The sequence below is a fragment of the Dendronephthya gigantea genome, unplaced genomic scaffold, assembly GCF_004324835.1.
Source record: "Dendronephthya gigantea isolate DGI-Jeju-01 unplaced genomic scaffold, DenGig_1.0 000019F, whole genome shotgun sequence".
NCBI classification, from domain to species: domain Eukaryota; kingdom Metazoa; phylum Cnidaria; class Anthozoa; order Malacalcyonacea; family Nephtheidae; genus Dendronephthya; species Dendronephthya gigantea.
Genome location: NW_021163029.1, coordinates 2,072,364 through 2,084,148, shown reverse-complemented (window position 1 = coordinate 2,084,148; position 11,785 = coordinate 2,072,364). Strand labels below are relative to the sequence as shown.

Here is an 11,785-nt window from a genome sequence, read left to right as displayed (position 1 = left end):
GTGTTTAGCCATAGCAGATCTTTCCAAATTTCCTCTAAGAAAACAATTCGAATGTTCTTTTTGTCTGACTTTCAAATTACATTCGGTTTCGCTGATATATACCAAACCGCATTCACAAGGTATACGGTATACGCCGGGTTTCTGGTTAGCTGGAGTTTTATCTTTGTGTGAATATGATAGTTGCTGTATTTTTAGATGAGAGCTATATGAAAAACTTTAATATTGTTATTTCTGAGGATTCGCTCAATTGCGTATGAAGAAAGACCGATGAAAGGGATGCAAACCATGTTGATATAGGTTCATTTTCATTATCAGTAGTCGGTTTAGGTTTTCAATTTCCATGGTGAAGGTTATAGATCGGTGTAGACCATTGAGATATTCCGGAAGATAGTTTAGTTTTTCAATCCCGTGAGACCAAATAAGGAAAGCTTCATCCACATAACGTTTCCATAATTTGGGTTTAAATTGACAGTTGGCTAGTGCTCTTTCTTCGAAGTCTTTCATGAATATATTTGCTAGGATTGGAGAGAGAGAGAGGTGAACCCATGGCTGCGTGTATGCTACATGTATCATCTACTGGCACGTTGGTAAAAAGGCTGACCACATTAAAACTAGAAAGGAAATCATTACTGTCCAATTTGAAATTCTTGATTTCGTTAATAGAGGTGGACGAATTCAGGACGTTGTGTGATGAACCTCCCACTAGAGGTTTAAGGATTTTGGCGAGATGTTGAGCTAAATTGTAGGTTGGGGAACTTCTTCTTGACGCTACATTGGGTCGCAGAGGGACATCTGGTTTGTCCACTTTAGGAAGACCATAGAATGTGGGACATATAGTAGCTGAAAGATATAAACGGCGATAGAGACCGCTGGATATGGTTTCCGCTTTGTAAAGTGACAGGAGATTTTTACTAATTTTCTTTTCAATACAAGGTGTAGGATTTCGTTTTAGTTTTTTGTAGGAAGTGGACCTGGAATTACCTTTATCAGCTTTTAAGATGTGGATGGACTGGTCTTTGTGAAGAGAGTGGATGGCATCAAGTTCCTTGCGATTAAGATTGTTTTTTTGTAGTTTAGCACGACGTAGAGTTTCGGTGATTTGCACGCGGATGTTATTTGCAGTTTCTGTAGGTAACTTGAACAATGCGGGTTCGATTTCTTGTATAATTGAGTCTCAAAGAAAGAATACGATGTTCATTACCATTTAGGTTGTGTTGACTGAGTTTGATTACAGTAGAGCGCGGTGGCGTCGTTAGGCATAGAGATTATAAATAATAGGGGGGTCATCGAGGAGAAATTGGGGAGCGCGGTTTTAATTGATAATCCTTTAAGAATAACATTTTTGTCGCAGCATCTCTTCAAAAAAGCCAGATCGTTTAGGAGTCGTGACCGTTGATTGCATAATCTTGCGTATCGTTTGAATGTAGAGTGCGTATAACTAGGGAATCAATTGAGATATTCAAACATAAAACTATTCCACATGAAGGGACACCTCTTAATAACATATGGTCTTGTTTGTTCTAGTTCTTGCATGCTTAGTTTTTCTATTAGAGAATAACCTTTATCTCTTCTTAATTTAAGCTTTTATAATTGCATGACTTTGTTGCATGATGTCACAAACTCAAGATCATATACATATATTCCTCTGTGGTGATGTGCTTGCGCACATAGCTTGTTTGTAATTAAACTTTTCTCTGATGATGGCCCGAGCTCACGGGCCGAAAGCTTAGAAATTTAATATATTATATGGTGAATTGAAGTTAATGAGTTCACGGCAACCAGGTATATAATCCATCGTAATTATCGCTACTCTGGTTTTAATAAATGAAAGTAATCACCACACAAAGATCAACTTTCACGACCCAATCCACCCCTGATGAAGACACTAGACCGGAGTGTCGAAACGTTGGGTCGTAAAAGTTAATCTTTGTGTGGTGATTACTTTCATTTATTAAAACCAGAGTAGCGGTAATTACGATAAATTACATGGTGTGAATCACAAGCAATTAACAAATATAGTTAGTTTTTTAGAGATTTCAAGTTTTTCAAGGATTTCAAGGCCTATTCAAACAATGGATAGTCTTTTAATAGATAAGTCTTTTAATTATCCATGGTCAAACTTCTCACTTATCATGAACGCATGAAAAACAATAGATATTACAGTATAGCTATGCTAGTTTGACTGATTTGCTATAAGACTTAAACAGTGACAAAACATTTTAAATATTTTGTGTCATTTATGAGTTTTATAGTCGTCGAAGTCAAGTTGAGCAAACCACGGGACAAACCTACATAACTACTCATGAAATTTGGCACCCCCCCCCCTCCAACCTAAAAGTGCAATCACTGCTTCTGTTTGTGCATGTCTGTTACAATTCTACGTAACTTTTTTCACTCATAAAGTAAAAAGTAAATTGAGTTTCACTAATTTTCACTCACGACTTTTAAGACTTTTTACCTAAAAATGTTGCCAACCTCGACGAATTGGACGAATTTCTAACCAAGATAAATTAATATAAAATAACCGTTCAGTTGACTGTTTTACTTTTAAGCGAAATATTTAATAATCAAAGATAATTGCACAAACGGCAGTTGATTCTGACGTTTTGCATGCATCAACTGACCACTGATGTGTAGATAATAATTATAATACCACGGGGTAATTTTGCTTCCATGGATCGGAGGTTGTCGACTTGTCGAAATGAGAAGTCAAGCGCTGATTTAGGTCAGGGGGGGCATTTTCCTTTTGAAAATGCGATATCAAGCATTTTGAAAACAACAAGGTCTCGTCCCTATTCTTCTTTTGAAACACAGGCTTCTTCTCCCGTCCTCACACACAAGCAGAGTCCTATACTATGTATTTGAACTAAATGTACGAAGATTGAATAACAGCCTACGACTATTTTAATTAAAGACATGCACTATTCGCTCTTAATTTACATAACCTTTAGCATCGATTCACGATGAACTAGAAGGTTCCGCATTGCTTGCCTGCCTGTCAGAGCATTTTATCATTAGCTCAAGATAACTTATCTTCGACGTGTCCATTTAGAATAATAATTTTGGCACGAACAGCAAAATTGTGCACGCAAGTCTAGGGACGCAACTCCGAATTACTAAGACCGATCGGAGTGATGTTGACGATAAAAAAAGTCGACGGTTTCAATATTTCAATATAAAATAATATTTTGTATGTAGTATGTTTGCTTGCACTGAATAGGCGTTACTGCATGGACCTCTTCAAAGGAAGATGATTTCCACCTGATAAAGGCTGTCCTGTTATAAAAGTTGATAGTAATTCAGTACTAAGAACATGTTTTGTATGGAAATGTACATGTCATGCTTCTATAGCATATGTGAGAAATATCTTTCCATAATACAAAGTGGTATAACTAAAATGCCAGTACATACATCGGATGACGGGATAAGTCAATTATTCGCAATGAAGGTTTGCAGGTTTCTTCGATTAAAAAAATGGCAGGCCAACCTCATTGACGCAAAACGACACAAAGAAAAGGGGGGAATTGTATTACCACATGTTGCACGGCATTTTTTACGAAATCGTTAGTGTGTTGGACAAGACGGAACTAACTAGAAATTGGTAATTTGTTGCGTAGTTGTAGGAAGTCCAGGGGACCACATCGTAACAATTTCATGGTTATTTTGCTGATATTTCTATGCACTGAAAAGGAACGTCTACTGGGGGGCTAAAAGCTGTCAGCTGATCTGAAATCATGACGTCATAAAGCGTCTCGACAAAACTGAATAATCATGCACCTGTTGTTATTTGTCCCTATTCTTCTAAATAATAGTATAAAGGGTAAAAAATTTAAATTCTAATTTAGAGTTGAGAAAAATTAAACGCGTTTTCACATAAATATAATAAAATTACTTGATATTTTCGAGTCTCGACGTCACATGCAATGAAGGAAATGATAAGTCACTTTTGTCGAAGATCTGGTTTCTTATTGGTTGATTTTTATGCCCAGATCAGCTGGTGTCACTGGTGGGGGGTGACGAATGGGCTTGGGGGCTTTCTCCTCTACGTACTGGAGTATAGTTAAAAAGGCACTGGCTTGTTGAGAGCGTTGAACATCTACAGTCAAACAGTTCTGTATGATATTGAAGCTCGTCAGCCTAATTTCTACAATAATTAAGTAGGTAATAAGAGGGTTGCTGTCCAGGTTTCGCACCCCCGGCGGTGCCGGCGTCCCTGGCCAAACTTTAAAATTTGCAATCCTAATGTATTGAGTTGATATTTGGCAAAATTCATAAAATAAGGTATTGTAAAGAGAGGCTTCGGAGTTCATTAATATAAATTAATTGTAATTCAAAATTACTTTTATATAAATCTTCAGAAACGTAAAAACTATGCCTTCAACTTCTTATAGAAGGGTAGAAGGACAGGGATTTGGGAAATGCAGGAGATTATTGCAAATGGTATAAGTCCAGCTGACTGAGCTGAGGATTGAATACGAACATTTCTCGCTAATTGCGTGATTAAGAAATAAAAAACATTTTTTTCCTGTGTTTCTATATAGTTATAGAAAGACGCGTGGGAGTTTGGGAGAACGAGAAATAATCAGTAATTAAAAAGATTTTGTACAAATATTGTAATTCGATTCAATTACAAACTCTCATTACATTACTTCGCTTGTCAAGTTCGGGGGGAAATGTCCTGTGTTTCTATACAATTATAGAAACACGCTTCTCGACCAATCAGCACGCGCGTACTATAAATGTTATATTATAATTATAGTTAGAAAACACAAAGTCATTTCCGGCTAATTAGGGTCTCTAAATGCTCAAAATGTTTTATTCCCAAATTCGGCACGTCTCGAGAGGATGCATGTTTATGTTGTATCAAGTATCATCCTTGCTTATTGTGAGCGAATCAGCGAATGTAACGAATGTAGACAAATGTAGACGCTATTTCGCTACCGTTTTTGAAATTAGAAACTTGTATTTTCAAGATGTTTTCATGTACGTACCGTAAATAGAAATGCAAAGGAACCTTGTGTACTCATATTTCAGAAAGAGGTAGATTTCAAGTACCAAATTTGCATAGTATGCGCTTATCTCATCGCACCAATGACAGCTTTGATGGGCATTCAAACTACTTCTGTTTTTTTCAGTAGATGCATATCATTTGTTTGTGCTCATAATGTGACCGATCAGAGTGATTCGAGTGTGTTTCAATCTTGATAATTTCTGCGGATGTGTGAATATCAACGCCATTTATATTGATCAGTTTCGAAGGTTGTTCCAAGAAATATATCAAAGGCATAAGCTGTTGCGTTAGTTAGTATTGTTACGAAACGACTTGCAAATTATCTATGATTTTCATAATAGAATACGGGTTGAAAAGGCATCATTTTTCTCACATGTGTCTTGTGATCGAATGATAGTATACGGACAACACCATACCTTTTACAGGAATCAAGTCTGGATCAAATAAATGAAAAAAAAGACCGACTTAAAAACAGATCCTATATTCAAACACTGTGCAAAGAAACAACTGTGAACTATATAGAGCAGAACGCCTCTCTCTTTTAAAATCATAGTATAGTATTATACCAATTAACACTCAATTTGCACCATATTAATAATGTTTCCATATGTGAACACTGAATAGGACAATTACTATACATATTATTGCAAACCTCATCATTATCAACGGTGTAAGGGTGAACTGCTCAGATCCCACGCCATCTTTGTTTTTTTCGCCTCAACGATCAATTAGTGGGCTCCATCACCCACTTTCCTGGCATTACGGGAATTCTAGGATTACAACAGTTTATAACGTATGTTAACACATATGAGCAATTTAAGCACTAATCAACGCTAATCAATTAACACCTCCAAATAACGTTCGTCTGCATAGAGATGCGGCTGAAACACATAGGATTAATTGATCTGCGTTTTCAAAATAAAGCAAACAAAAATCTTTCTGTAGGCAAAGAACTGGAGAGAAATTCTGCCACGGGAACTGGCCAAGGTCGTAAGGTAGGTTTTTAGAGTGAACGTTGTACGGCACCAGGCAATTTTGACTGCGATTTGCAGCATAATTTAAAAGTCTCGTCGTAATTGGTTTATGAACATATCAAGGTGGTCGTTGTGGAAGAACGGCGGGCACGATTCTGCAGTCATCAATGGATGATATAAATACAAAAAAGGCCATTATATAGTTGAACACTTTCACGTCGGTAAATAGGTCGTTTTCACACCGCTTGCGACTAAGTGAGACTAGACGAGACGAGTGAGAAGAGTATTATAATCTCAAGGATCTATCAAGTCTCGTTTCGATTTTGCTAAAATTCATTTGCCAAACGTGCCGATAATGAGACAAAGACTGAATAAATGTTCAAATATACTTTATAGAGCAAAGCGATACTGCACAGAAATTGTGTTCCAAACTTTAGTCAACAGACCTTACTGATTTGTATTTATTTACATTTGACCTAATGTGTTGTTTAGGCATTTATTTATATAATTATGTTTTGTGAACAATAGGGTTAAAAAATTAATTGTTATTATATAGGTTCAAAATTAACGAGAAACAAATTCATGGGGGGGGGTTATGAAGTAGGCCGACCTTCAGTACAGCTTCCAAAACTGGTCATCATGCATAAGGTGGCTTTTATGGCTAATATAAGTGGCAATAAACGGCAAGAGGTTACGCAGCAAATATTTTCCTTGTGTTTTACATGGTCCTAATGAACGTGCATGGCTCACTCGCTGCTGCAGCTTTGATCGTGCCTAAGCTGTCTGGTTTTTGGCTTAAGCATTTAAACTATGTGAGATATCGTAATAATTACACTGCATGGTCAAATTGCTTTTACTTTAATTTTCCTATTCGGGTCGTAGGGATTACTACGTTTATTCTTTAAAGAATGCGTACGCGAGATTCGTTGTATACAAACCCAGAACCTCCCTCGTGTTTTTAATCAGTTTACAACTCAAATGTACTTCAGTATCAGATTGGTCATGCAGTAAAACAGAGTTTTGTTGACAGTTGTCTGCATTTCGCGGCATCGTCAGCGTTAGTATAGACGAACACAAAGTCACAGACAACCTCATTTTTGCGGTTGACATATCACGTATTACATCTGTTACCACCTTACGTTCACGTGTTTGCCTTATCATTATTATTATTTCACAATCAATTACTGCGGCTTTACGTGTATGTGCATGCATGGTGAGAATGCGAGATGGGGAGGCCCATGAATGCAAAACGTATTTTCAAATTTCAAAAGCATACAATATATTTGTTCAAAGATGTTAAATGCGCAGTTTTTACTACTTTTTACAAGATCGCGCGAAATGAACATACGAGCAGACCTGGGGCCGGTTGTATAAACCTCTTAACTACATTTTGCGTAGTTAAATCGTAGTTAACTCGGAAATAAATTACTCTGATTGGTCAATTCTGTCACTAATTATACTTAAATTTACGCATGAAAATGCCATTGATAAGAAAGACAAGCAGCGCGTGCTTATAGCTTATCCTAAAAGCGAGAATTCATCTGAGCTCGTACTTTACTTTAGGTTAGCTATATATGGCTACATACGCCGTTGTAGGAGATATTCTCCCTTGTTTTTCAATAGATTAGGTACCTCAAAATTCAATTCGCATTGTATTCCCAAAGATAGCCAGTCTAGAAGGTTCGTTTAGATTATACGAATATCGATGTCCTTGACCCAAACTTAATCAACAGATTGAGAAAGTGGAAAAGCCATATGATTATTATGTAATTGACAATTTCTAAGTGACATACCTGGATCAAGTTCACGCATTCCTAGTTGCTAAAATGCCGGATAATTAGTGCAACAATAGAGGAAATTGACCGTGGTGCACGGGATCTATTATTTTATGATGCTGTTGACTATTAGGCTTTATTTTTGGTGAACTTCGTATCTAGCTTTCAGTATAACAAATGCCTAAAACAGTCTCGAAAATAGACGTCAGGAGAGTTGTATATAAAGTACCTCTCCTATAAGTGACTCTCTTATTTGATGCGAACCCTTTTGGTTGGGACGTCAAGAATTTTTTTGGGGCAGATGTTACACCACATTTGATGTCCTCGATGAGAAAGTATTATATAAGACCCTGCAAATGTACGCTGTCGCTGATGGAGTCCTTTTTATATAGCTACCGTGATAGCTTTTTATAACATGCATGCATATACAAGAATAAATGTACTCTGATCGACGCAACTTCAAGTTTATTCATATTGCAACAGAAAATCAGGAAAACTCTTATATTTTTTGTAGCCCTAATTCACACTGAGTTATTCAAAATATGCGCGCACCCCAAAACTGATCAAAATCTACTGATTTATCCAAACACTCGTATAGTTCGCGTTTTATCACATATAAAACACTCCCGCGCTTGTGTTTTAAATATAGTGCAAGAAGCCTCTTATTCCATTTATCTTTGATTAATAAATCCCTTTAGGCCGAAGATACAGAATGGAAATATCTAGAACGATACATCTTAATTAGCTAAGGGACAGGTTCGAATGAAATTCCAAGGCACTCTAAATGCAGCTGCGCACACACAAAGCGCATGCATGCATGCAAGCGTAGAACGCGTTGAAAACCGGACGAATCCAATTGTGCATGTATACGCGAGTATAAGTGTATAACATGCATGAGCACTATATATCAACTAATGCAAAGAAATGCAAAATTTCGTTACCGTTTGGTAACAATGACCTATTTTAGATATGGAACTATTTCGATATCAAAGACAATCAAATATACATTCAATGATTCATGTTCAGAAGTTTGGAATCACCAATTTATTTTTATACACGTTGCATAATGCACGAAATTATAATTGTCGCTTTGTACTATACATGAAAAGACATTAACTATCCTTATATACGCAATAATAGAAGCGTGTGCATTTATTAATTACATGCATACCTTAGATATAACAGCTAGGGCATGCATGCAGTTTTTATCAGATTTTACATGGTCCTATTTAGAGGGTTCAGTGAAGTTCTTGTTTATTCAGTAACTATGACTACAACAGGGAACTGCATCTAAAAATTAAACACCCTCAGTTTTAAATGGTTAATCTAGAAGTCTAGATCTAGCAACAGTCACGACGGGTTTACTTATTCCGTACTTTATATAGCTACAATAATGTATTTCTGAGATCTAAATCTTGTTGCGTGCACAGTTTTTTGTTCGTGCCAAAGTGTGATTATAAAAGGACAAGCAGAATTAAGATAAGTTATCTTGAGCTTTGATGATAAAATGCTTTGACTTCTTTCACTTGGTTGCTTTCTTATTGCTTTATAAGAATTTATTCCCTGAGAAGATGACAAGTAATTCTTTTCTGAAAAATGCAATCTTTCCTATACTTTCTTTCACGGATGCTTCTGTGAGGGAAAAACCCCACAGAATTTTAATCGTAATGTATTGTACGATTCAATATGAACGGTAAAGCCGCTTCAGGTTTTCAATATCTTTTCTCAAATTGTGTCCAAGATTCTCATGCAAATGAAGCTTCACTTCATTGACGTCATTTACTCCGAAATAATTAATTACAGCTATAAAATGAGGTGTGACTTTGTAGTATACGATCGAACTTTTCGAACTTCGCAAGATTATATATTAAATATGTAAATGTGTGTATGCCATCGTCGTCGACACGTTTTTTGCCATGCAGTGAAATTACAGTAAACGGAAGGGGTCTGGTCGTTGCATTACAGGAAAAGCCGAATGCTTATATCTCGAGGCTATTAATTAAAAAAAGGTATTAGACATATACTGCGCTGATTCAGTCGGTAACATATTTAATCCTATTCTAAGATATGAAATTTAGTCAGAGTAAATTACTAAGACAGCTCTGACTTGCAGTCATACTGGTAGCTTTTTAAGTAAAAATACTCTTTGGAAATGAATAACCAATAGCGTTGCTATAAAGTAATTTGAATTTGAAATTATAGGCCGTACGCGTACGTGTCTAATTTAAACCTGAATCCGCCACTGAAAACTTTTCAATGTAGGCTTTAATATAATTATATATATAGGCTGAATTACCGGTTTCAGACTTCAGAGATATGGCACACCAGCGAAATTATGATTTTCTTTTCAATTGAGAACAGTAAAGTCAGTGAACTAACTTATTTACGCTTTTAAAATTCTAAAGAAAATATGCAATATTTCGTTAATGAAATATTTCTCTGCAAGTAGAAATCCAGCAATAAACTGGAAATAATGTATTCGAGCGGTCCCACTTCTGCATTTAAAACGCACATGTACAGACAATGAAAAATTCCGGCTCCGCGCGCAAAACTCCGCTTCATTGGAAAACAACCCATTACCAGAAATTTAGGACATTACTTACCATAACGCCAGGATTTCGCAATCAAAGACGACCGCCTTGTTATAATGGATGCCTTATCTGTAATGTCATTTCAACTACTAACATTATATATGCAAGTGTATATAATGGTTAGTTGCTGAAATGACATTACAGGGGAACCTGTTAAAGGTAATATAAAAAAATGAAAAAATTTTCATAAAAGTACTGAGTTTCTGGCGGTCTTAAATCTAAGTCCGTAACTGCAATATGTAAGATAGAAGTTGCTTTAACTTCAAATTTGTCTCGTAACAAGGCAGCCATCTTTGATTGCGAAATCCTGGCATTATTGAACTTTTATTTTCCTGAATTTCTGGTTATGCTTTAATTGAGAAGCAATTTTTTGCAAAACACAATGACTAATGTCAATAATGATTCACATCTTAATACGTGATTCACATCTTAATACGTGTCTTGATACACGTAATAGACGTGTTGCTAGCTATACAAAGTTTGAAGCACTTCTGCCTCACATCATTAGATATCCATCTTTTTTAAGGTCTAATTTATTGTATTCTGGACTGTTTGACGTCAACTCTTGCATAATGTGCGTAAGTTCAAAACTTAATGTGAAAAAATAGTGAGATGAGCATTATTGAGGTTCATTTTTAAGTCATCCTATATAATTTACGATCAAATTAGGCTGTTTTTTTCCTTTAAAACCCACTTTCTTCAAGATATCCGTTTATAAAGATGGACTGAAAAAGCTACTTTCAGTTATAAACCCATAAAAAAAACAAGTAAAAAACTGAGTAGTTCTAAATGAACTTGTTCAATTTCCGAGCTGAATATAGTTAACAATATATACTGTTATTTTTAGAGAGTTATTTTAACACCAAAAAAGAGGTCAAAAAAAGGTTCAAAATGAGTAGCTTTTTGGAGTAACAAATAACTCCACTTCTGGTGCTATAATTTAGCACCGCTTTTGGAGTTAATTTAACTCCAATTCGGGTTAAAACATAATTACATTTTAACAAACATGCACATTTGCAAAAAAATATAAAGCCATGGTTTGTCCTTGTAAAGTGTTAATTAAAGAAAAGATCACGATAATTAAACTTATTAGTTATTCAATATAACCAGGGAGCAGCGTGGCACTGAGCGTCTTGAAACAACTTAGCATCAAATGTGATATAACAATTGCCTAAATGGACAAAACACTTCTCGACGTTTTGACCTGAGGGCCTTCGTCAGGAGAGTTAGTATACATCTTTTTCATACTAATTCACCTTACGAAGGCCCTCAGGTTGAAACGTCGAGAAGTGTTTTGTCTATTTAGGCAGTTGTTATACCACATTTGATGCTAAGTTATTTGGTTATTCTACTTATTAATGGAAATATTATTTCAAAGTTTTCTGTTGACGACATGGACTGATGCATATATAAGGAACCAACTTATATTTTTTT

At 35.9% G+C, this 11,785-nt stretch overlaps 1 protein-coding gene across 1 annotated transcript in view; it reads left to right on the top strand.

The window, feature by feature from the left end:
* Nucleotides 1-5,980: 5,980 nt before the first annotated feature.
* LOC114521149 overlaps nucleotides 5,981-11,785 on the top strand; it is a 40,985-nt gene continuing 35,180 nt past the window's right edge. The window contains exon 1 of the mRNA XM_028541562.1: nucleotides 5,981-6,006. The gene's annotated coding sequence lies outside the window, so the exon portion shown is untranslated. The remainder of the gene's footprint in view (nucleotides 6,007-11,785) is intronic.